We start from the raw sequence: 25288 nt of genomic DNA, 5'->3' as shown, positions 1-25288 counted from the left end.
CTACTTCATCTCAGAATTCCCCCTTTATAGATGTAAAACGATCAATAGTTCAATGAGAAATCAGCCTAAATGTCTCTAAGTTCTCCTGCCTTCTGGAGTGATTCAATACAGCCAAATAAAATGACCTAAACTCTATAGCTTATATACTATCAAAAGTTGAGTAAATATTTCCAAACATTGCCTAGGAGTCCCCAGTATGTAAGGGCTATTTTGCTGTTAGCTCTGGCTCCAAATTCTTGATGTTGGCTCTATGTTGATTTTGCCCTCTTAGTTTTTGCTTGTTTGATTGCTGTCTTTTCTTTGCCCTGCATTGCTTAATTCACAGATATCTTTATGCCCTCCTTTCCCAAAGCATCACACATCCAAGCCTGTTGTGTACAACAGACTTATAGTACATAATTTGAGTTAACAATGAATCATTCCAGCACCGAAAGGAAACAAGTTCAAAATGAAATGTTAATTATTATAGTTTCAAAAATGAAACCAGACATTTTTCACAAGATATCTATTAATGGCTGTGTGTCTATTCTTAACGTGAGATCTACTGCTGTGCTGTTAGGAACTCTTTTTTCTTACTGGAGAGCTTTAACTAATGTCCATGACACTCACTCCTAATATGGGGCAGCTAGTGGTCACCCTCAAATTCCTGTTACTCTGTCATGTGAAGTATGTTTCTATTATGCTAAACATCAATCTCTTCTCAATTAGACTACTTACGTGTCTTACATTTTATAATTAAACTCTATTGTTCTCTTAAATTGGACCTATACCCTTACAAACACAAAGTAGAAATTTTAAAATCATCTGTTCGTTCAATAGCATATATTATCAGGTTTATTCATATGTCACAGTTCCAATTCATTTACAATATTTTGGATTGTAAACAATTTCTGCAGAATACATTTCTAGAGGTGGAATTGCTGAGCTTATTTTTAAAATTGTATTTTTAAAAAGATTATTCATGGAATATTATGCAGCCATTAAAAACGAGGAGTTCGCATCCTTTGTAGGGACATGGATGAACCTGGAAACCATCATTCTCAGCAAACTGACACAAGAACACAAAATCAAATACCACATGTTCTCACTCATAGGCGGGTGTTGAACAAGGAGAACACATGGACACAGGGAGGGGAGCACTATACACGGGGGTCTGTTGTGGGGGAGTGGGGGGGACAGAGGGGGGTGGGGAGTTGGGGAGGGATAGCATGGGGAGAAATGCCAGATATGGGTGAAAGGGAGGAAGGCAGAAAATCACACTGCCACGTATGCACCTATGCAACAACCTTGCATGTTTTTCACATGTACCCCAAAACCTAAAATGCAATAAAAAAAAAAAAAAAGATTATTCAAAGCAGCACAGTGTGGTGGCTTATACCTGTAATCCCAGCACTTTGGGAAGTTGAGGCGGGTGGATCACTTGAGGTCAGGCGTTCAAGACCAGCCTGGCCAACATGGCAAAATGCTATCTCTACTAAAAAATATGAATATTAGCTGGGTGTGGTGGTGCATACCTGTATTCCCAGCTACTTGGTACTCGGGAGGCTGAGGCATGAGAATCACTTGAACCTGGGAGGTAGAGATTGCAGTGAGCTGAGATCGTGCCATCGTACAACATGACAGAGCAAGAAGCTGTCTCACACACACAAAAAAATTATCCTAAGCAAAGTTAAGCAAAGTTATAAGTTTATGGCAGAGATATGAGGGAACAATTTGAGTGAGCATCTAAGAAATAATGTCAATGGTCTTGATGAGAAATTATGAAGATATGAGTGAGAGTAGTGAATGTGAACATGAACTTTGGAAAGATTGTATATAAAGGATGAGAAAGAGGAAGAGTTTGAAAATAAATTCCTTGATTCTTTTGGAGTTATTAGATTAGTAGTTATGTCATTAACTTTTTAAATTTTTTTTGAGGTGGAGTCTTTCTCTGTGGCCCAGGCTGGAGTGCAGTGGTGCTATCTCAGCTCACTGCAACCTCTGCCTTTCAGGTTCCAGCGATTCTCCTGCCTCAGCTCCTCAAGTAGCTGGGATTACAGGCATGCACCATCATGTCTGGCTAATTTTTGTAGTTTTAGTGGAGACAGGGTTTTACCATGTTGGCCAGGCTGTTCTCGAACTCCTGATCTCAAGTGAACTGCCTGCCTTGGTCTCCCAAAGTTTTTCATTTACTTTTTTATATCTATTATCTCATATTTCAGGCTTTGTTTCCATGTCAACTGTGTGATTGAGACTTGATATATATCCAGAATGTGGGTTTAGAGAGGTGGGCCATTAATGTAATTTAGGCACAAAGTTAGAATGAGAAATGCAAATCTCTTATCTAAACTATTATAAAAACATTTTTGTGTATCAAAATAAGGTTTGCTTGTTTTTACCTGGCTGAAAATAGTAAACATTTGACAACAATTCACATTTAGAAAAAGTATAAAATGTTTGTCACATGATTTCTAGTGACAAAAAAAGCCAAGTGACGTAATAGGATGATAGAGAGTTGCTGCTCCAATGTACATGTGGGACGTGGCACACATCAGGAGACTATAGGTGAGATATGAGAGGTCTGTGATGACACTAGGAAATCCAGTACCACATTTGAATACATGCAGATGTTGACAACAAGGTATAACCGTGGTAAATGGACAAGTTGTGGTTTGTTACCTAGACAGATTAAAGAAGAATTGAAAATATAAGCTATCAGATACAAGTTCATAACTTTAATTAATTCAACTCTCTTTTTGTCTCTTAGGAAAACATGAACTTCTAGAATTTTAAGTGACTCATGATAAAATTAAAAATTGCAGGAAAAATATAAAAGTAAAACAATAGCATACAGCAATTGTTCTTAACTCCTGGAGTGTTCCCTTCTGCTGAAACTATGGTCTCTCCTCAAATTAATGCAAATATGCATACGGACATATAGATTTGATATATCCCTAACAAATGCTGCTTTAACAAGGATTATTTCTGACTTCGTGTGCTAAATAACATCCTATATAAATGTGTGGGCAATGAAGCAATATAGAGGTAAATTATTTCCCACAACCTGCAACTAAGGTGGTTCATCACTTGATAAAAGAAAAAAAAATCATATTGACTTTTCAAGGCATTTTCTAAAATAAAAATATATAATCTTTAACAGCTGCAGATAATGTAATGAGAAGATTGCTGTGCTTTTGGGTAAGTCTTCATGGATTGAAATGCTTAAAAAAGGTTTAGGATTTCTTTGATTCCATTTTATGCTCGAAAATCAAGTATCTTGAGAATATTTTCCCTTTCATTAGACTAACCTCTTAAAGTTTTGTTAGTCTTAAATAATTTATAGGGCAGGCATGGTGGCTCACACCTGCAATCCCAGCACTTTGGAAGGCCAAGGTGGGCAGATCATCTGAGGTCAGGAATTCGAGACCAGCCTGGCCAACATGGTGAAACCTGGTCTTTACTAAAATTCCCAAAGAAATTAGCCGGACATGGTGGCACATGCCTGTAATCCCAGCTACTCGGGAGGAGGCTGAGACAGGAGAATCCCTTGAGCCAGGATTGTGCCTTTGTACTCCAACCTGGGCAACAAGAAGGAAACTCTGTCTCAAAACAAAACAAGCAAACAAAAAATTATAGAAATTTTATAAAAGTGGAATGCAGTTTCTCTTGTGTAATTATATTTCTTTTATGGTGTTAGAACAATAAATTATACCCTTTGCTAAAAGTACATATGCTATTGGTTTCCGTAAAAAGACTTAGTTACATAAAAAGACTTCACCTATGAAAATAAAAATTTTGTGTTCTTTGAGGCGTCATTTCTTCTGATGACACTATATTTTATTCCACTTTTGAAATGTTTTTATTGAAATACTATTCATATACCATAAAATTCACTAGCTTTTACCATATAGACAGTTTAAAATATTTTAAAAATATTTTCATCATTCCTAAAGTAAACTTCATATCTATTTGCTATCACACCCATCACCATCCTTCCTGCCCACTCCCCAGGCATTGGCAAGCACTAATTTCAATTTTGCTTCTATAGATTTATGTATCCTGGACATTTAATATGAAGGGAAACATAAGATATATGTTCTTTTGTGACTGGCTTAGTTTCACTTAGGACAGTGTTTTCAAGTTTCATCAATGTTGTTGCATATATCAGTACTTTGTTTAATTTTGTTGCCAAATAATATTTTATTTGTTCATCAATTGATAGATATTAGAGTTGTTTCTACTTTTGACATTTATAAATAATGTTACTATGAACATTTCCATATAAGGTTTCATGTAGAAATATGTTTTTATTTTTCTTGCATATGTACTTAAAAGCAGAATTGTTGGGTCATATGATTCTGAGTCTGACCTTTGGAGGAAATACCAAACTGTTTTTCAAAGAGGTTGCACCATTTAACATTCCCACCAGCAATGTGTACAGGTTTCAGTTTATCTGCATCCTCACCAGTACTTGTTAATGCATGTCTCTTTGTGCTGTTGTGTGTCTTATTTTATCTTGTCTCCTAGTGGAAGAAGTGAAATTGCATCTCATGGTCCTTTAGATATGTATTTGCCTAATGTGCTCATTGGCAATTTATATTTCTTCTTTGGAAAAGTTTCTATTTAGCTATTTTGCCCATTTAAAAAGTTGGGTTATTTATCTTTTTATTATTGATTTGTAATAGTTCTTTGTCTGTTATCATGTATATTGTTAGTAAAAAATGTTGTTTACATTCTGTGGGTGGTCTTTTAACTTTTTATGTTAAAAAAGTTTTAACTTTTTATGTGGCATCGTTTGTAGCATAGTATTTGTTTTATGCTTGATATAGTCAAATTATTACTTTTTCTTTTTCTTCTATGTTTTTAGTGTCATAGCAAAGAAACTAATGCCTAATCCAGCATAATGAACATTCCCTCATATGAATGTTTTTGTCTAAGACTTTTACAGCTTTTTTGAGTTTATATTTTTATATTTCTAAGGTGTAAGAGAGGAATTCAACTCATTGCATGCAGATATTCAGTTGTCTTAGCCCCACTGGTTGTAAGCACTTCCTTCCTGGTTTAATTGTCTTGGCACTCTTGAGGAAAATACATTGCCCATTAATGTATGGGTTTATTTCTATACTTCCAATTCTATTCAGTTGATTTATAATTCTATTTTAAAACAACTATCACATTGTATTAATATTATAGTTGTGTAATAAGTTTTGAAACCAGGAAATGTGAATTCTTCAACTTTATTCTTCTTTTTGCAATTTTTTCTTGACTGCACTATGTTCTTCGAATTTTCATATGAGTTTTAGGATTACTTCATCAATTTCTGCAAAAACAAAAATGTTAGTTGGTAATTTGATGGGATTGTATTGAATCTGCAGGTCAATTTGGATATGATTGCCTTTTAAATTGCCTCCCAATTTATAAATATAGGATATCTTTTCATTTATTTAGGTCCTTTTTTTTTTTTTGAGACAGAGTCTTACTCTGTCACCAGGCACCAGGCTAGAGTGCAGTGGCGCGATCTCAGCTCACTGTAACCTCCACCTCCCGGGTTCAAGCAGTTCTCCTGCCTCAGCCTCCCAAGTAGCTGGGACTACAGGCGCACGCCACCACGCCCAGCTAATTTTTGTATTTTTTAGTAGACAGGGAGTTTCATCATGTTGGCCAGGATGGTTTCGATCTCTTCACCTTGTTATCCGCCCGCCTCGGCCTCCCAATTATTTAGGTCTTTTAAAATTTATTTCAAAAATGTTATCCAGGTATAAGTCTTGCATTTATTTTGTTACATTTATTCCTATTATATTCTTTTTTTATTATATTGTACATAAATTTTTTCTTAATTTTTAAATTTTCTTAATTTCATTTTTGTACTGCTTATTGCTAGCATATAGAAATAATTTTTTTGTGTGATTGTTGATATAATAACCTACAATCATGCTAAGCATATCCATTAATTCTCATAGTTTTAAAAAATGTATTTATATTTTCTACACACATTATGCCATCTGTTTATATAGGTTTTTTTTTTTTTTTTTTTTTTGAGGTGGAGTCTTGTTCTGTCACCAGGCTGAGTGCAGTGGTGCAATCTCAGCTCACTGCAACATCTGCCTCCCAGTTCAAGCGATTCTCCTGTCTCAGCCTCCCAAGTAATTGGGACAACAGGCGCCTGCCACCACTCCCGGCAATATTTTTGTATTTTAGTAGAGATGGGTTTTCATCATGTTGGCCAGGATGGTCTCAATCTCGTGACCTCGTGATCCACCCTCCTCATCCTCCCAAAATGCTGGGATTACAGGCATGAGCGACAGTGCCCAGTCTATTTATATAGTTTTAATTCTTTCTTTTAAATCCTAATACTTTTAATTAATTTTTCTTTTCTAATTGTCCTGGCTAGCATTTGAAGTACAATGTTGAATTAGTGATGAGAAAGGATCTTGTGTTCTTGTTCCTGATATTGGAGGGAAAGCTTGCAGGCTTTCATCATTAAATATGATTTTAGCTGTCAGATTTTATACAGCAATTCTTAATTTAGGGAGTGTTTTATCATGATCGAGTGTTAATTTTTGCCATTTTTTTAGCATTTAGGTAGATGATCATATATGGTTTTTGTCATTTATTTTATTAATATGGGGTATAACACTGATTGACTTTTGTATGCAAAAGCAATCTTGCATTCCTAGGGTAGATTCCAGTGGCCATGTCATAAAATTATTTTAAAAAGTTGTTTGATTTGGCTTACTGAGTATTTTACTGAGAAGTTTTAAAGAAAAAATTGTATTAGTCTGTTGTTTTCTTGTGATGTCTTTGTCTGGTTTCAGGATCAAAATAAAATTGGCTCCATTGAATGAGTTGGGAAGTAATCTTTCCTCTTCTATTTTTTTGGAAAAGTGTGTGAAAACCTTCATTAACTCTTTAAATATTTGGTAAAATTGACCACTGAAGCCATCTTGATCTCCATTATTCTGCTTGGGACATTTTTGATTACTAACTCAAAACTTGTCAGAGATCTAGTCAGATTTTCTATTACCTTTTTGAAACAGTTTGTGGTAATTTATGTGTTTCTCAAATTTTTCGAAATTTTATCTAGGTTATCTAATTTGTTGGCATACAGTTTTTCATAGTATTCCCTTTTTATTTGATCTAGTTAAATGTCACTTTTTATGACTTTTTAGAAGAATCCAATTTTGGTTTTTATTATTTAAAAATTAGTTTTCTCTTCTCCATTTTATTTTATTCCTAATCTTTACTATTTTCTTCTACTTATGTTTAGGTTCAACTTACTCTTCTTCTTCTAGTTTCTTTAGGTAAAAAAGATAGATTACTGAATTAAAATATGTATTTTCTTTGTACTATAGGCATGTATAGCTATGATTTTTTTTCTGTATTACTCTAGCTCCTTTCCATAAGTTTTCGTACATTGTGTTTGTGTTTTCATTCATTTCGAGGTATTTTCGAATTTTACCTATGATTTCTCCTTTCACATTGTTTATTTAAGAGTAGTGTATTGTTTAACTTCTATGTATTTGTAAATTTTCCAAATTCCTTTTTTTATTGATTTATAAGTTAATTTCTTTGTGCTTACATAAAATACTTTGTATAATTTCAACTCATTTTAATTTGCAGTATCAGAATTATATTTTGTACAGTTTCAACCTATTCAAAATTATTGAGGCTTGTTTTATGTCCTTAAATATTGTTTATCCTGAGAATGTTCTATTTGCCTTTAAGAGGAAGGCTTATTTTGCTGTTTCTTCATAAAATATTTCATAGATATCTATCTGCTAAGGATAGATAGTTTACAGTGTTTTCCACATATTCCATTTCTTTGCTTTTTGCCTAACTTCTCTATCTATTGTTGAAAGTAGGGTAGGCCAGACGTGGTGGCTCACACCTGTAATCCCAGCAATTTGGGAGGCCAAGGTGGGTACTTTGGGACTTGAGGTTAGGAGTTCGAGACTGGCCTCCCAACATGGTGAGACTCCGTCTCTACAAAATATACAAAAATTAGCCAGGCATGTGGTGGGTGCCGATAATCCCAGCTAGTAGGGAGGCTGAGGCACAAGAACTTCTTGAACCCAGGGGATGCAGAGATTGCAGTGAGCAAGATCACACCATTGTACTTCAGCCTGGGAGACAGAGCAAGACTCTGTTACAGAAAAAAAAGGGAGGGAGGGGTACTGCTTAAGGTTTTATTAATTTTGAATTGTCTTTCTTCCTTAAGTTCTACCAGTTTTACTTCATGTATTGTGGTGCTCTTTGTTAGATACTTTCAACCTTCTGCTTCATAAATCTATAGTAAATCTCCTGTAAACAATATAGCTAAATCTTATTTTTTTAACTGCCTTAGTTTTTAATTGGATTTTTAATTTTATTCACATGTAATGCTACTATTGACATGTTTGGATTGACCTCTGCCATTTAGATTTTTCTATTCTATATGTTTCATGTCACTTTGTTTTTCTATTTCTCTAGTGACTTCTTTATTATTAAGTAGATATTTCCTAGTGTAATATTTTAACCACTTTAAGGCTTTTATTATATTTTCCAACTATGTTTCTTGTAGCTTTTCTGGGCTTAAAATATATATCATAATTGACCAAATTAACTTTAGATTTAAAAATAACATTATTACCATAGATGATAGAAACTTTCTCTAAAATATTATCATTCCCTTCCCCTCTTTCTTGTGCTATTGTTGTTATCTATGCTGTGTTACATACATTACAAGCCCAATCAAAACTGTTGTAATTACTGCTTTGTATATAGTCCTATAATGCCCTGTAAAGAGCAGGATGGCAGGTCACTCAGTGCAGGGAGGACATGAGATGCTCTCTTCCTGGGTGATCCTGCCACTCTCAACATGTTTCCTCAGCCTCTGGGTGTAAGGTGGCTGTTTATATTGCCATGATTTCTTAGCTGGTAGTAAAAGATAAAGAAGATCCTATTACAAAGGACTTTCTTTTTTTAAGGAAGTGGTCTGGAAGTCATAAAGATTTATTCTTTTCATATCCTTTTAACTCAAACTTCGTGATGTGACATTAACTCCACAGAAGGCTGGGAATTGTGTTCATCTTCAGGGACTCTGTTATTAAAGGGTGAAGCATACAAGGGAGACAGACAATCTACACATACATATATGAACATTTAGCTATCAGGCTCATATCATTAAAGTGTAAGCTAAGCGGTTCTAACATATATATCTATGTTTATGTCTCATAATTATCTATATCTATACTGCCCACTGTAATGAAGATGTAATATTTTGCTTATTTCCTTACAGATGGATTTTACTGTAATATATGTTTTTTGAAAGTCCCTCAGGTAATTTTAAGCAGCCATTGTGACATATTTTCATGAAATAGCAATTGAGATAAATTTAGAGGATAAGTGAAAACAGAAAAGGGTAAAGAAAAAGATGATACAAAGGCAATTAAAGAGTCAGACGTAATGCGATTTAGTTACATTTTATCTTTGTGTATTATAGAAGAGTGTTAAAAACACTGTCAACATATGTTTATAAATTGCTAATTCTATATCAAATTGTATTAGTCCCTAATTAGTGCTAATAGTCCCTATTAGTGCTGATGAAGACATACCCAAGACTTGGTAATTGAAAAAGAAAAGAGGTTTAATGGACTCATGGTTCCATGTGGCTGGGGAGGCCTTATAATCATGGTAGAAGGCAAAAGGTACATTTTACATGGTGGCTGGCACAGAGCAAGAATAAGAACCAAATAAAAGGAGAAACCTCTTTTAAAATTATCAGATCTGGTCAGACTTATTCACTACTATGAGAACAGTATGGGGGAAACCACCCCCATGATTCAATTCTTTCCCACTGGGTCTCTCCCACAACACATGGGAATTATGGGAGCCACAACTAAAGATGAGATTTGGGTGAGGACACAGCCAAATCATATCACAAGCTTAGTACTAGGTGTAAGAGAAATAGTAAAAAGAGATGATGTATTAGTCTGTTTTTATGCTGCTATAAGGACATATCCGAGACAGGGTAATTTATAAAGGAAAGAGATTTAATTGACTCACAGTTCCACAGGGCTGGGGAGGCTTCAGAATACTTACAATCATGGCAGAAGGGGAAACAAGCCCATCCTTCTTCACATAGCAACAGCAAGGAGAAGTGCTGAACAAAGGAGGGAAAAGCCCCTTACAAAATCATCAGACCTTGTGAGAACTCACTCACTACTATGAGAACAGCATGGAGGTAACTGCCCCATCATTCAATTGCCCCACTGGGTCCCTCCCCTGACACAAGAGGATTATGGGAACTACAATTCAAGAAGAAATTTGGATTAGGACACAGCCAAACCATATCAGATGATTTCCTCTTAGTATATGTAGCCTTTCGGTTCTGTTGACTTCCCTGTAGGGTAGTCAAAGCAGGCATTTTTATTGCCATTTACAGGTGAAAGACTAATAAGCAGGTTTAAAACTCACCTTTCCTGGCTCCTAGTTAAGGAATTTTTCTTTACACTGCTGTTCAGAAGACTGTGTCACTTGTTCGTATAGAGTCAACGGCATGTTTAAACTCCAGACCAATAAAACTGAGTGACAATAGATCATAGTTTATTTTGGTACTGTTTGTTGAGTTGAGGAGAGTTCTAAAAAGAAACCAGCAGGAAACTTGAGTTTCTCTGCTGTTATAATCTGAATGTTTGTGTCCCTCTAAAATCCATATGTTGAAACTTAATCATCAAGGTGATGGTATTAGGCAGATGGGGCATTTGAAAGATGATTAGGTCATCAGGATGAGGCTCTCAGGAATGAGATTAGTACCCTTATGAAAGAGGCCCTCAGGAGCTGCCTTGCCCTTTCTGCCATGTGAGGACATAGCAAGAAGGCATGGTTTATGAACCAGGAAATGGTTCCTCATCAAATATTGAATCTGCAGGCACCTTTGCTTTGGATTTCCCAACCACTAGAACTGTGAAAAATAAATTTCTGTTTATAAACCATCCAGCCTACAGCATTTTGATGTAGCAACTTGATTGAACTAAGACACCTGAAGACAATGGCTTACTCTATTTTACACCTTCCCATCAAATGTGATTCATTCACTACCCATCTTATTCCAATGACCTTTCTAACCTTGGTGAATTAATAAGAATGAAAATGAAAGTGACAGCAGCTGGGAGCTGTCTGATGGGATGTTTTATGCCATTATGGCTCCAACAAACGTACCATAACTATCATTAGCATTAGGTGGTAGCCTCCAGGGAGCAAATCCACTACCTGAAATATTTCTTCCATTCTACTGAATTATTTGAGAATTTATTTCAGAGTCTAAGGTCATTTCTATGACAAAAGAGCTTAGGAAGTGTATGACAAAATATTCTAACCCGAGATGTTATTTTTATTGTTATAAATTAATGGATCTATTTAATTGCTTATCTAGAATGTCCACTAGGTCTAATAACATTGACAAAATATTAATAAAATTGGGTTGCCTTTGCCTAGATTTGTTTCCACTGTAACATCATAGCTAATGTGAGAAAACATTTTTTTCTCTGAATCATTTAAAATTAACACTTTTTTCTTCCTAATTACCTTGGCTGAAATTTTCTAAATGGCTCTTATGGATTTCTATTTAATGTCTCACACTTTCCTACTGTGGTTGGTTAAGCAGGTATTGTTATCCTAGTTTTCTAAATGAGGCAAGGGTACTGAAATAATTCAAATACTTGACACAACTATAGGAGTGACGAAAAGTGGAAAACACCTGAGTCTGTATTTTCAGTCAGTAATCTCTCCTCTACTCTAGCAAAGTTCAATGTTTTGCTCCACAAACCTTTGGTCTCTTCTTATAACTCCAAGCACTCCATAGCAATGGGTTGTGGTCATTTGAAAACATTCAACTTTCAAACAAATGGTCATTCTGAGCCCTAAATTTATGGTAGGCACAGTGTCAAGCACATTAGATGCATAATTAATGCTCAAGGGCACGCCATATAACAGATGTCTTCATCCCATTTTGCAGATAAGAATAATTGACTTTGGAAGAAGTTAAATAGCCCAAAGTCACATAGCCACTCTCAAATGAATACCAGAAAATTTTTATCCTCTCTAATATATGCCAGAGATTTGGGAAAGGAAGATCAAGAATTTGTTCTGCTCATCAAGAGTGAGGATTTAAATATGCATCACTTTTTCATATTTGAAGAAAAGAAATTACTGAGAGGGAGGGAGCCAGATGCCTGATAATCAAGGTAGCACTATCTATCCCTTCAGCTCTTCCAACAGGCTGTTAGTTCATTGAATGGCAAAGCCATGCCTGATTTATCTTTTAGTTCCAATTGGTCTGATAATTTGAGAATAGTAGAAGCTCATTATGTATTTGTGGAAAGAATATTTTAGAAGCAGAATTTCCAAAACCTTGTGTATGTGTGACTGTCCGCTTCAGGGATCTTCTTGCATTTTCTTGGCTCTCCATTGCTCCTAAACGCACTCTTGCTTTCGTGTTACAAACTTCTGCTATTCCTTGACTTGAGGCTTTCTGCTGCAACAAGAGCAGGTATGTCCCTTGTGCAAGGGAGGATGAGAAAGCTGGACAGTTATTCTTGCATAGTAATGACTGATGGGAGTCATTGGAAAAGTAACCCACTGTCTTACTTCTTGGGTGGGAAAAGTCTGAGAAATGTTCTAGTGTTACTTTGAGGTCCTCAGTTGGACTAAGTCCCTACTGCCCCTATGGGATACCGGCTCGTTTATACACTCTGTTTTGTCTCCATTTTCTTCTCTGTTTCAACTCAACAGTATACCTGTGTGTTCTGAGATCACCTCCCAAATAAAGACCTTGCATTAAAATTCAGGGATTTCTTCTGGGGAACCGTCCAAAGCTATCTTTCTCAAAATTTCAAAATAAGCCATTCAGAAGGCTGTGTGTAATAGGCAATCATAGCTAGCACTTATTAGTGAACATTTACAATTTGCAAGATACAAATTTTTCATATTTCACAGTTCTAATAATGAGATAATAGTAATCATTACTGTTTTACAGATAGGAATACTAAGGCACAAGTTAATTAAGCAGCTTGCTCAAAAGTCACAGCTACTGATGATCAACATTGAAATTCTAACTCAATAATCCAATCAATTTTTTGATTTTAGAAAAGGTCTTGCCCTAATTATGGTTAAAAATAATTGATTTGCCATCAGAATACTTGTTGAACATCGTACCTTAGAGACCTGAGTATATTATTTTGATAAAATAATGCAAATGTGTTCATTTATTATTCGATATATGTGATCATAACATTCATAATACAAGCCACTTGTGTGTAGGAATGTTGCAAATAGCTGACAAACTTGGACTGTGAAGAGCTGGTTTGTGTAGCTCCCTCCTTTCTTTCCTTCTTTCTTTCATTCACATTACAATGTTAATTATTAAAATTCAACAATTAAGAAGAAGAATTAAGGAATTATAGGAAACTAAGAAAATAATTAGATATAGATTAATTATTATTGATTCAGATTGCCAGAAGTACTGCTGTTCACATTAGATTTCATAGAAGGATGTGCAGGGATTGGTTTTTTTCTTTTTGCTACAATAAGTGAAAAGGAAATGCATCATTAGCTCTAAGAAAATCATATAAGCACAGAATGATAAAGTAGCAAACTGTGGATAAACACTACACATTTAAAACATTACATTTTCAGAGCCAGTGGAAGAGAGGTTTTCTAAAATGCCAGAAAGTCAAATGTGAATATAAGTCAAATAAGTGTAAAAAATGTAGGACTGGAGGTAGGAGGGGGAGTGTGAAAAGCACTCTTAAAAGAGTGACTTTGTGAACATAAAATTTTTAACATTTGGATGAGAACACTACTTAATAAAAATTATTACTTGGAAATCAGTAGCTATTTAAATGTTATAAGAAATTTCTGAGCAAAGAGTTTACTAAGAGGTTAATTTATTTCTAGATTTAAAACAACTCCACTTCAGAATTAAAATGTAACCTATCATCAAATTTCAGAATGTATACTGGTCTTCAGTGTGAATTACTGAACTTTCCTTAAGCATATAAACATCAATTACAAGTATATTTTTCACTCAATCAATACATGTTCTTATGTTAATGAAACCACTAGGTTTTTTTTAATAAAGTAGAATTTTGTGAGAAATTCCTTATAGCATAAAGATGTGAAATTATGTAATTAAAGGTTTGTGGCAACTCAAGATTAGTTGGCAAGCACATATATAGTTTAGAAGAATGTCTATCTACTCACCATCTATCTCTCTCTGTTGCTTTTTGTAGCACTAATATATAATCTTGCTACCAAAGTCTTTCTTTCAGGTTTCACTATACACACACACACACACACACACACACACACACACACACACACACACTGATTTATCACATTTTTTGACTCCTAGGAGATACAGAGTTATCCTTGTGGCTTTTAAGCCTTCTTGGTTTAATTTCTTTGATCAAATAAAATGATTTATAATATATTTTCTAATTACCAGAGAGGGAACTCCTACCCCATGACCAGTTGTGTTTGGTGTCCCAGAAATCCTAATTGGGAGAGTGACTGGAAGATTCCTAGTTGAGGTATGGCTTGAAAATCTGTAATAAATATTTATAATCCACATTGTATATACACATTAAGAAACATATAACACACATCTGAAGAAATACAGTTAGTACTTTTTATATAGAGAGATGCTGTATGAAGTCAACTATGTTTTCGGTTTGCATAGTCTCCCAAATAAGTTTCCAGTGGGTTTTCTCCTCTGTGCTTTTTTCATTTCCTGATTTATCCTCAAGCTTCCAGAAAATAATTTTCTCTTAAGTCACTTAGCAATTTTTACCTGGTGTTATATTAATATTATATATATGAATATATATAATACTCTATTAGATATAATATGCCCTTGCATATTCCACAATAAATTAGCACAGTATTCTGAAAATGTTAGACACAATGAATGCATGTTGAAATAATGAATAAGGAAAAGATTTGATGAACGTGTTACATGATTCAAAGCAGGCAGAGTGGGAACATAGTTTTACTTTGTCACTTCTTTTTTTGTTTTGTTTTTCGTTTTTTTGACTGATAGCAAGTCTCCATATTTTTCTGCACTAGAGTTCCAACATTTCCAAAATAAAGGTCTGGGACTAGATTCCCCAAAAGCCCCTTTTAGCTCTGGCTTCCTATGAATTTATGAGATGGAGAAAGGAGAATAATGAAAGTGCAGGGAAGAAAAGAGGTTGCTATTACAAGCATTTTGACAAACAAATGTTGCCTCTCATTAGAATTCACTAGAATAAACTTCATTTACACTGAGATGGTAGACATCATGACACAGAAAATTATTTTGACTGATTTAATGCTGCTTCTTTACTTATTTTTAGATTTTTTTCTGATTATAAATTTAAGATGATTTTCTAATATACGTGTGTATTCAGTATCTTAAATATGGAGACAAAATGAGCAAAGAAGGAAATAGATTATTCATAATTTCACCACCAGATAGAATATCTGTTAATATTTTAGAGAATTCTATCTTCTTAGTATATCTCTATATCCTTCTTTTAAAAGTCAACATCTATGGTCTATCCATGTATGCATATATTTATCTATTTACCCATCTGTTTTCTTATCAATAGAGATAAATTTGTCATTTATAGACATACACAATACAATATCTCATCTATTCATTTAAATCTATCCCAATTTTCTGATCTCAGTCAAATGACTCTAAAGATACTATTTTAATAGCCATTACGATGGCTAAAGTTATCTGTTTGGCATCTTTTAATTTCTCCTCTTTCCTTCTTTTGTAAATTGATATTTTCTTTCTTTATGATTAATTTGTTCCAACTAGTTCAGACCCACTGCCATAAGCCTGGGCACATGATTAAGCCATGGACAGCCTGGCTGCAGTAGTTTAGGAGGAAGCAAATAAAACCAAGACAATTAGTATGGATGAGTGCTTCTGTGATGTTTTGGTGAAACTACTGAAAGAGAGGTACCATTATTCCCTTGGAATGAGTGGCTACAAGATTGGTGTAAGTCTATTTGCCAAAGAATGAAGTCCATACAGAAAGTAACAGTGCTGGGGGATGGTATAAAGCCATTAAGATTTTGGATGATATCTTCTGATTCTCTGGTTCAGTCAATGCCTGAAATTAATATAACTATGAACTTTTTATTATGAATTGGTGGAGTCCTCCACCACCTCCTTTGTTCAGTGAGTTAGGTTTTGATGCCTTACAAAAGAAACTGTCCTAACTAGGACATTTAGGTAAGTGTCATATGAAATTTAACATAAATTTCCTGTTTATCGTATTGGATGTATCCATCTTTCTTCTGTAGTAATATAATAATGCATTTTTGTAATTTAATTTTTGCCTATATATCTGAAGAATAAAATAGGACAGTAAAGGGATAGTTGTTTCTTGAAAAAAAAATTTACAGAATAAAGTTTTTTTTTTTTTTTTAAATTCTATCTGTTATCAAAATGCTGTTCAGGGCCAGGCGCAGTGGCTCATGCCTGTAATCTCAGCACTTTGGGAGGCCAAGGCACTGTAACAGATTTAGACTCTATAGTCCCAACTTTACTAAAAGACTTCAAATCTAGTTTTTTGATTTTCCTAAAGTAGAACTTGAGTAATTGTGGCCTAGTGTGGTGGCTCATGCCTGTAATCCTAGCACTTTGGGAGGCTGAGATGGGAGGATCACCTGAGGTCAGGAGTTCGAGGCCAGCCTGGCCAACATAGCGAAATCTCATCTCTACTAAAAATACAAAAATTAACCTGGCCTCGTGGTGCATGCCTATAATCCCAGGTACTCGGGAGGCTGAGGCAGGATAATCGCTTGAACCCAGAGGGCAGAGGTTGCAGTGAGCTGAGATTGCACCATTGCACTCCAGACTGGAAGGCAGAGTGAGACTCTGTCTCAAACAAACAAACAAACAAAACTAACAAACACCCAAACAAACAAACAAACAAACAAACAAAAAAGACCAAGAAAAACCAATATGCCATTCAGAAAATTGGACAGCTTGATTGTCATCAACACTAATCTTTGCGGTATATGCATCAGGGCTAATGCATAAAGCACCTCTAGTTTTGTCATCTATTATAACATTAAATTAATTGGATGATGCTGAATCTTCCTTTGTCAGCAACAGTGATGTTCCTTACTCTGTCACCATATAAAACCATGGGCCGGGCGCGGTGGCTCAAGCCTGTAATCCCAGCACTTTGGGAGGCCGAGGCGGGTGGATCACGAGGTCGAGAGATCGAGACCATCCTGGTCAACATGGTGAAACCCCATCTCTACTAATACAAAAAAATTAGCTGGGCACGGTGGCGCGTGCCTGTAATCCCAGCTACTCAGGAGGCTGAGGCAGGAGAATTGCCTGAACCCAGGAGGCGGAGGTTGCGGTGAGCCGAGATCATGCCATTGCACTCCAGCCTGGGTAACAAGAGCGAGACTCCGTCTCAAAAAAAAAAAAAAAAAAAAAAAAACCATATAGCTGACAATAATAGCCCTTCCTTCTCTGACTTGTTTGGTAGAGACACGGAAGCATCAAAGTCAGGAGGGACATGTGAATAGTTACTTTTCTCTTTCTCCACCTTGATATTTAACATTTTTACCCTCTCATCTCATAAATACCATTTTCTCTCATCTAAATATCCATCTGTCCCTCCACCAAGGTGAAGTGGGAACAGGAAGAAGAAATTCAAAAAGAGAAGGAAAGTTTTTATAATACTGTTACTTTTGTGAATAGACATTGAATTACCTAGGGCCAAGAGTTCAAACCCTCTCAAGGACTGTTGTGTCCCTTGAACTCCTCGCCAGCAGGAATCCAACCACTCTTGCTCATCTCTCCTTTAGTTACACTGACAGTGGTGAATACTCTCTGCTTCCACTGCTTGCTTGTTCCTCTTATAGCCTCTATTACTCTGTTGAGATAGTCTGTTCTGCTAAAAAGAATGTTACTGTAACACATATTAGATAGCACATGATTGGTAAACAGTGGAATGATATCGATATAACAGAAGAGGTCTCAGAAGGTCATATGTGAGTTTGTTTTTTGGCATATTCATATTTCGGGCAGTTGAACGCAAAGTAAACGAATAGAGTTAATCACAGCAAATTACTGAAGTATGCAGTTGCAGATATGATACCCAATCAACGCCCAGTCTCCCTCTGGGCCCAGCTTGGCCATATGCTCTGTCTAGGAAATGCTTGTTGCCTTATTATCTCTATTCTGTGTTCATTTTGCCCTTTTCTCCATAATTTAGCAGTCTCCAGCCTTTTTACATGGTCTACCCTTTTATTCCCTTTGTCTTAAAAATAAAACCCTTCATTTGCTACAGTATTTATTTATTCAGAATTTAACATGTGCTTTTCCATGTTAGAACTACCCAGCTCTTTTGGAATTATATATATGTGGATATATGGAGTTCTATTCTTTTTTTAGTGATAAGATTACAAAGGTTGCCTGGGTTTTGACATCTCTCGCTAAACTTTTTATCCCATAAGCTCAGGTTATTTTGGGAGTGTAAGGCTGGTTGCCTCACTGGGAGCAAGGATGCAGACTGCCCCCGCTTCTTTTCAAAAGCTCGGATGAGCCCGGATAAGCTCAGGCAAGCTCAGACATGCTCAGGCTTTTTCCCTTCTCCCATGCTCACACAGCCTGACCTTCCCTTAAAGAGCCCAGTATGCAAACAAGGTGTGGTAACCCTAGCATCTTAACAACCAATAGCAGCCAAGTCTTAATAACCAACAGCAGCCGAGTCTTAACAACCAATAACAGCCGAGTCTTAACGACCAATAGCAGCCGAGTAATTCCAACCAACAACAAGCCAAGTCCTAGGTAAAGGCTTGTAATTTACCCAATAGCAGTCCTGCTCTCCCAAAACCAATCGAGCTGTTTCACTCCCTATAAAACCCCCTGTCTGAGAGGAGTCCATGCGACTTCTCTGGCCCCTCCTGTCGGACCGCAGAACCTCGTCCGGGAGCCTGAATAAATTCCTTCGCATCAGATCTTCTTGTGCTGGCCTCAGTTTCTTCACTTTAAACTCCTGTTTTGTTTTTCTCTATGATCATCTGACCCTTTTATGTTCTTATTGTGGCATGGAATTTAAAAGCCCTTTAATCCATTACTGACAATGTACTTTTTAACTTCTATACTACTTTGAATATTGAATTTTTTTCTTTTTTGAGACGGAGTCTTACTCTGATGCCCAGGCTAGAGTGTAGTGGCACCATCTTGTCTCACTGCAACCTCCGCCTCCTGGGTTCAAGTGATTCTCCTGCCTCAGCCACCTGAGCAGCTGAAATTAAAGACATGTAACACCACGTTAGGCTAATTTTTGTATTTTTAGTAGAGACAGGGTTTCGCCATATTGACCAGGGTGGTCTTGAACTCCTGACCTCAGGTGATCTGCTCACCTTGGCCTCCCAAAGTGCTGGGATTACTGCATGAGACACCACACCCGGCCTGGTTATTGCTGACTCTTATGTGTTCAGGAACTTTCATTCTAAGTTCCTGTTACATATATCTCTATGTATGCACTTATCTATAACTATATTGAACCATATTGCAGACAAGTTGGTAAATTGGTATACTTCATTTACATCAAGAAACATGTAAAGCCTATATTTTCTTCCACTTAGGATTGCTTATATTTTTAAGACATGAAGTGATTCAATTTAAACAGCCAGACTTTTAATTTATTTGAAAAAGTGTTATTGCTCTGAAAGCAAATGGAGATACCTTAAGTGACTCCCTGAGCTATGAACACATGGCTCACTACTGTAGAGTTGGCTATACAAGGATGCGTCACAGGCTTCATAGTATATGTGCTTCTTGCTTACTTTGGTCAAAATAAATAAATGCTGCTTGTAACCATGGATTGCCTCTAAATATTTACAGTGTGATTTTTTTTTCTCACATTTTTCTCTTTGCTGGGGCATACTTCTAGAATCCATGGTTTCAGCTCATCACTTTTGGTTTCCAAAGGAATGTATAACAATAGGCACCAGTGAAAAAAGCACACGAGCCCTGGGCAGGTTCTGAACCATTCCCTTGAAATATAAGTAACACCAGTGTACAGAGACACTCTTCTGATTTAAGGTTTCTTTACCCACCTGTTAAGGAATCACTTTTTTAAAAAGCATAAAATTATGACTCTCATAGAGATATAAAATGATCACATGTCAAATATTTTATTTGACTCATTAATTAATGAAAAGAGCAGTGAGATATGACAAGTGTTTTTTAAGATAACTTAAAAGCAGCACATTTGTAGTCAGATAAGAGATGCTAAGACACATTTACAAATGGATGCTAACTGGCAAAACCCTTGAATGTCTACAGGACCATAATCAGTTGCATTCAATGACATAATTTGCAATCTTATGAACAGGAATTATTTACATCAGTATTAGTGCACTATAAACTAATTTATATCTCTATAGAGTAGTAAAATAGCCTAGTCAAAGACAAAGATAAAGACAACCATGATAAATGAGCCAGTCAAGACACCTATCAAATTTAAAAGCCTTTTGTGAATTTCTTTAGGAAGGCATATCTCAAATCCTTCTATGTACTACTTCATATGTTAGGTGGAAATGCTAAATGCTTAACATACAACTGATAGTTAAAGCTTTGTGGTAAATGATCACCTTCACTGAGCACATCATCTGAACTGGTTATACAGCATGCTTTGCCTCTGTTGTTGAGTTCCGATTGCTGTCTTGTCTGATCCCTGATAAAAGTTAGGTTACTTTGAGGCCAATGACTGTACTTCACATGCATCACCTAGCCTGATGCCTGGTTCACATCAGGTACTTAGTAAATGTCCAATGAGTGCATACATGATTTGAGAGAAAATTATTCTAAGGTCACTCTACTCACTTAAAAGATAATTTTTTTTCTCCTTACTTGGATAATGTAGTTATTCAAAAACAAGTACTGAAAAAAGGATCTCAAGCTGTATCGTGCTAATTTATAAAGCAAGTAAATATTTGGTTTTTAATTTTTATAAATATTTTTTGCTTAGGAAAATATTAGTTGGAGACAACTGTATATACTTTCCGTTCTACATCACATTTCTTCTAAGGTTCAAAGTATTCTTTGTCCTTAGTTTGAAACATTTGGCATTTACGCTCCAAGGAGCAGCTCTGGTAATGAGAGAATATGTTTTGCATACTCCCAGTCCTGCCAGTAATGTTTTCGAACTAAAAATTAATTTTTAAACAGCAGGCTTCTGTGACCATGACACTGTTGTTAAAATCTCTTTTTGGCACAATATCCTGCTCTCTTGAGTCATTGTTGATGCTTTTATTTTTAAAAAGCTTCATTTTATGCTACATTGGTAACTTTTTTCCAAAATTAATATTTAATCCAAAGTATATTGGAAAATAAAATAGAAATGCATTAACTTCACATAAGCCTGAAGTTAGTCGAATCTTATATTTTTATTTCCTAAGTTGGAACAAGACACATTTTTTTTTCCTGGAAACAAATAAAAAGGATAGTAAAGGAATATCCCAAGAACAAATAGATTAGGGCACTCTACAATATTCGAGACAAAGGTAAGGTAATAATGATAACAATAATAATAGTAATAAATAGCCATGTATTTCCACAATAAAAATAATGAAATATGTTACAAGTTAGCATTTATATTATTTTTGTACATAATTTTGTGTTTTAGAGATGTTAAGATTTGCAAGGGGGAAGAATATCAAAATTGTTTCTCTGAATTTTCTTGAAAATATTACTCATCAAAACTGTCTCTCATTTTTAGTTTTAGAATAGTAATACTTGGCTTTGAAAAGCAGCAGTAAGAACATCTAGTTGTGGATTATGAGTCCTTTTAATAATAAAGGTAGATTGCCAGAGGCATTTGCTGCTACTTCGTTTGAAATTTGACTCTTAGTTTCCAAATTGATTCATTCCCTTTTTGAAAAAACAGAACCTCCAATTTTAGTATGTTTCTTCCAGAGAAAAATTGCTGCTTAGTTCAGTTCAAGCCAGTTCATTAAGTATGTCTTGACAGTCTGTTATGTAGCAGACTGTTCCGAACGTATAGGGGTACAAAAATGAATGACATTTTTAGACTAGTGGGAGAGATGAACACAAATATAATTTCTTGTTCTAGGGAGTAGGATGCTAAAGAATCACCTAAAATCTCTGTAAATTCAAGAAGATCTTTTTGGAGAATGTGACCCCTTGGCTGAGGGTTGAATAATAAACAAGTTAAAAAGGTGGAAAGGTGAAAAAAGCCTTTCAGATATTCACTCTTTGTGCGTGTGTGTGTGTGTGTGTGTGTGTGTGTGTGTGTGAAACGGTGACGTGAAGTATGGCAAGGAGATGACAAGAGTGATGTGTTTCTAGAAACAGCTTCAGGTCCTACCTCGTTTCTCCTTTTAGGGAACTCCCACTCTACTGTGGGTATAAATATTAAAGAAGTTTTTTATTTGACAGGGAAAGTGTAGGATACTGTCAGAATACTTAGGAAAGCCTCTTTAGCTGGGTTTAGAGTAGACTTCTGGACTTTCCTGGCATAAGACATAAAGAATGAGGATGCATTAGTCATAAAGAAGAAGGTGGGAGGAAAGGTTTAGCAGAGGCAGTACAGAGGCAGAAGAGAACACGTGACAATGGAGTAGCTGTTAGAAGTTTGTTTACAAGTTTTTGTTGGAAGAAGTTTCATGTGCTGTGTATACACATATATGGATATATGACTATATATAAATCTAAAAATTAGCTTTTATATTTTAGAACAGCATTACTTTTACTGAATTATTGTCTAGAGAGTACAACATTTCTCATATACTCTATTTCCAATTTCCCTATTAGCATCAATAATAAGTTATATTAGTATGGTGCATCTGTTATAATTAATGAGATAATATTGATGCATTATTATTAACTAAAGGCCATACTTTATTCATCTACTTTATGCCCATTTTCTGTTCCAAGATCCCATCCAGGGTACCACATTACCCTTAGAAATATGTCTCTGTAACCTCTCTTGTGAGAGTTTCTCAGACTTCTCTTATCTTTTATGACCTTGGTAGTTTTGAGGAGTGCTAGCCAGATATTTTGTGGAATGTCCCTCAATTCAAATTTGTTTGATTATTTTATTTTCATAATTAGACTGGGTCACTATGTTTTAGATGAATACCAAAAAGGCAAACTGCCTTGTCATCACTTCATATCAAGAGTACATGTTACCAATTTAAGCAATCACTGTTGATCTTAACTTTGATCAACTAGCTTGGGTTACTGTCTTACATTTATCACTGGAAGCTTCTTTTTTCTCCCTTTCGATACTGTACTCTTTGGAAAGAAGTCACTGTGCACAGTTTGGACATGAAGTGGGAGTTGTATTCTCCTTTTGTAAGGGAGAAATACCTACATAAGTTACCAGGAATTCTTCTGCGTAGTATATGTGTTGATTCTTTCCCCATTTATTTATACAAATATTTATCCAATCAATATAAATATTTGTATTTTCAAAATATTTTGAGTTATAATCCAATGTTACTTTATTTTTGTTGTTCAAATTATTCCAGTTTCAGCCATTAAAAGATCTTTCGACGCTCTTCCTTTCCACCTCGGACCCGACAGAATAGCTCCCGCAAAGAAGGGTGGCGAGAAGAAAAAGGGCCGTTCTGCCGTCAACGAGGTGGTGACCCGAGAATACACCATCAACATTCACAAGCGCATCCATGGAGTGGGCTTCAAGAAGCGTGCCCCTCGGGCGCTCAAAGAGATAGGACATTTGCTATGAAGGAGATGGGAACTCCAGATGTGCGCATTGATACCAGGCTCAACAAAGCTGTCTGGGCCAAAGGAATACGGAATGTTCCATAACGAATCCATTTGGGGTTGTCCAGAAAACGTAATGAGGATGAAGATTCACCAAATAAGTTCTATACTTTGGTTACCTATGTACCTGTTACCACTTTCAAAAATCTACAGACAGTCAATGTGGATGAGAACTAATCGCTGATGATCAAATACATCAAATAAACTTTAAAAATTGCAAAAATAAAAAAAAAAAGGTCTTTCATTGGCTGCCATATCCCTTTGAAATATCACAAGCACTGTAATTTTATTATTATTATTTTACTATTTTCTATCTTTTTGGCACTACAGTTGCTCTGGGTTCGTCTTGTACTTTTTCCTACCATAGTCCCAGAATCAGCTATTTCTCCAAGAAGCCATGATTTCTTTTATTCTGGGCACTAGGTGTGGTCATTGCTTCTAAGATGTAGTTGCTTCTAGGGCTTCTCGGCTGACAGAAAAAGGAAGTATATGAATGCATATTAGCCTAACTTATACACCTAGCTACAAATATTTTTATATGAAACCATCTATATCTATTAGTTTGGTGAAAAAGTAAATGCAGGCTTTGCCATTGAAAGTAATAGGATTAAGCTAAACATGAGTCCCCACTGATGTCTTCCACTACATTCCATTACTGTATGAACATTGTAGCTTCCTATCCTTGCTTATCTGTAAGCTTTTACCCCCAACAGTGAGAAATCTGGCTCCTATCATTTACTATTTATTTACTTAGCTCAATTTGAGTATAAGTGTATTGTGGTTTCATTTGTTAACCCAGTCTCCTCTGGAAACCGACTTTACTAGTTAGAGTACACTGCAAACACTTCCTTGTGCTTCACCCATTCAACCTCCCCACGCCCCGCCAACTTGAACTCTTGGCAACCACTGACCTATTTACCGTCTCTACAGATTGCCCTTTCCAGAATATCCTATAATTGGAAACATACATTTTGTGGTTTGTCCAGACCGGATTATTTCATTTAGCAATGTGTACTTAAAATTCATCTGTGTTTTGCTGTGGCTTGATAGCTCATTTTTTAAAGTTGCTGAATAATATTCTATTGTATGCATTTAAGACAGTTTTGTTTATCCATTTTGTTTATCATATTGAAGGTCATTTTGGTTACTTCAACGTTTTGGAAATTATGCATAAAACTAGTGTAAACATTTGTGTGCAGGCTTTGTGTGGGCATAAGTTTTCAAATCAGTTGGGTAAATACTATGGAGTGTGATTGCTGGATTGTAGAATAAGACTATGTGTAGCTTTGCAAGAAACTACCAAATTGTCTTCAAAGTAGCTTTACTATTTTTTATTCCCAGTAGCAATAAAGGAGAGTTCCTATAGCTTCATATCTTCATTAGCAGATAGTATGGCCAATTTTTAAGTTTTATCCATTCTAATAGTTGTGTAGTGGTATTACATTCTTGTTTCAATTTACAGTTTCCTAAGAATAAGCCATGTTGAAC

At 35.6% G+C, this 25288-nt stretch overlaps 1 pseudogene; it reads left to right on the top strand.

Moving 5' to 3' along the window:
- LOC135269470 (large ribosomal subunit protein eL31-like) overlaps positions 1-23977 on the top strand; it is an 81164-nt pseudogene extending 57187 nt beyond the window's left edge.
- Positions 23978-25288: the final 1311 nt, after the last annotated feature.

The sequence above is a fragment of the Aotus nancymaae genome, unplaced genomic scaffold, assembly GCF_030222135.1.
Source record: "Aotus nancymaae isolate 86718 unplaced genomic scaffold, 86718_ANA_hifiasm-v0.15.2.pri h1tg000006l, whole genome shotgun sequence".
NCBI classification, from domain to species: Eukaryota; Metazoa; Chordata; class Mammalia; order Primates; family Aotidae; genus Aotus; species Aotus nancymaae.
Note: the sequence above shows the minus strand (reverse complement) of the source record. Positions and strands in the feature narration are given on the sequence as shown.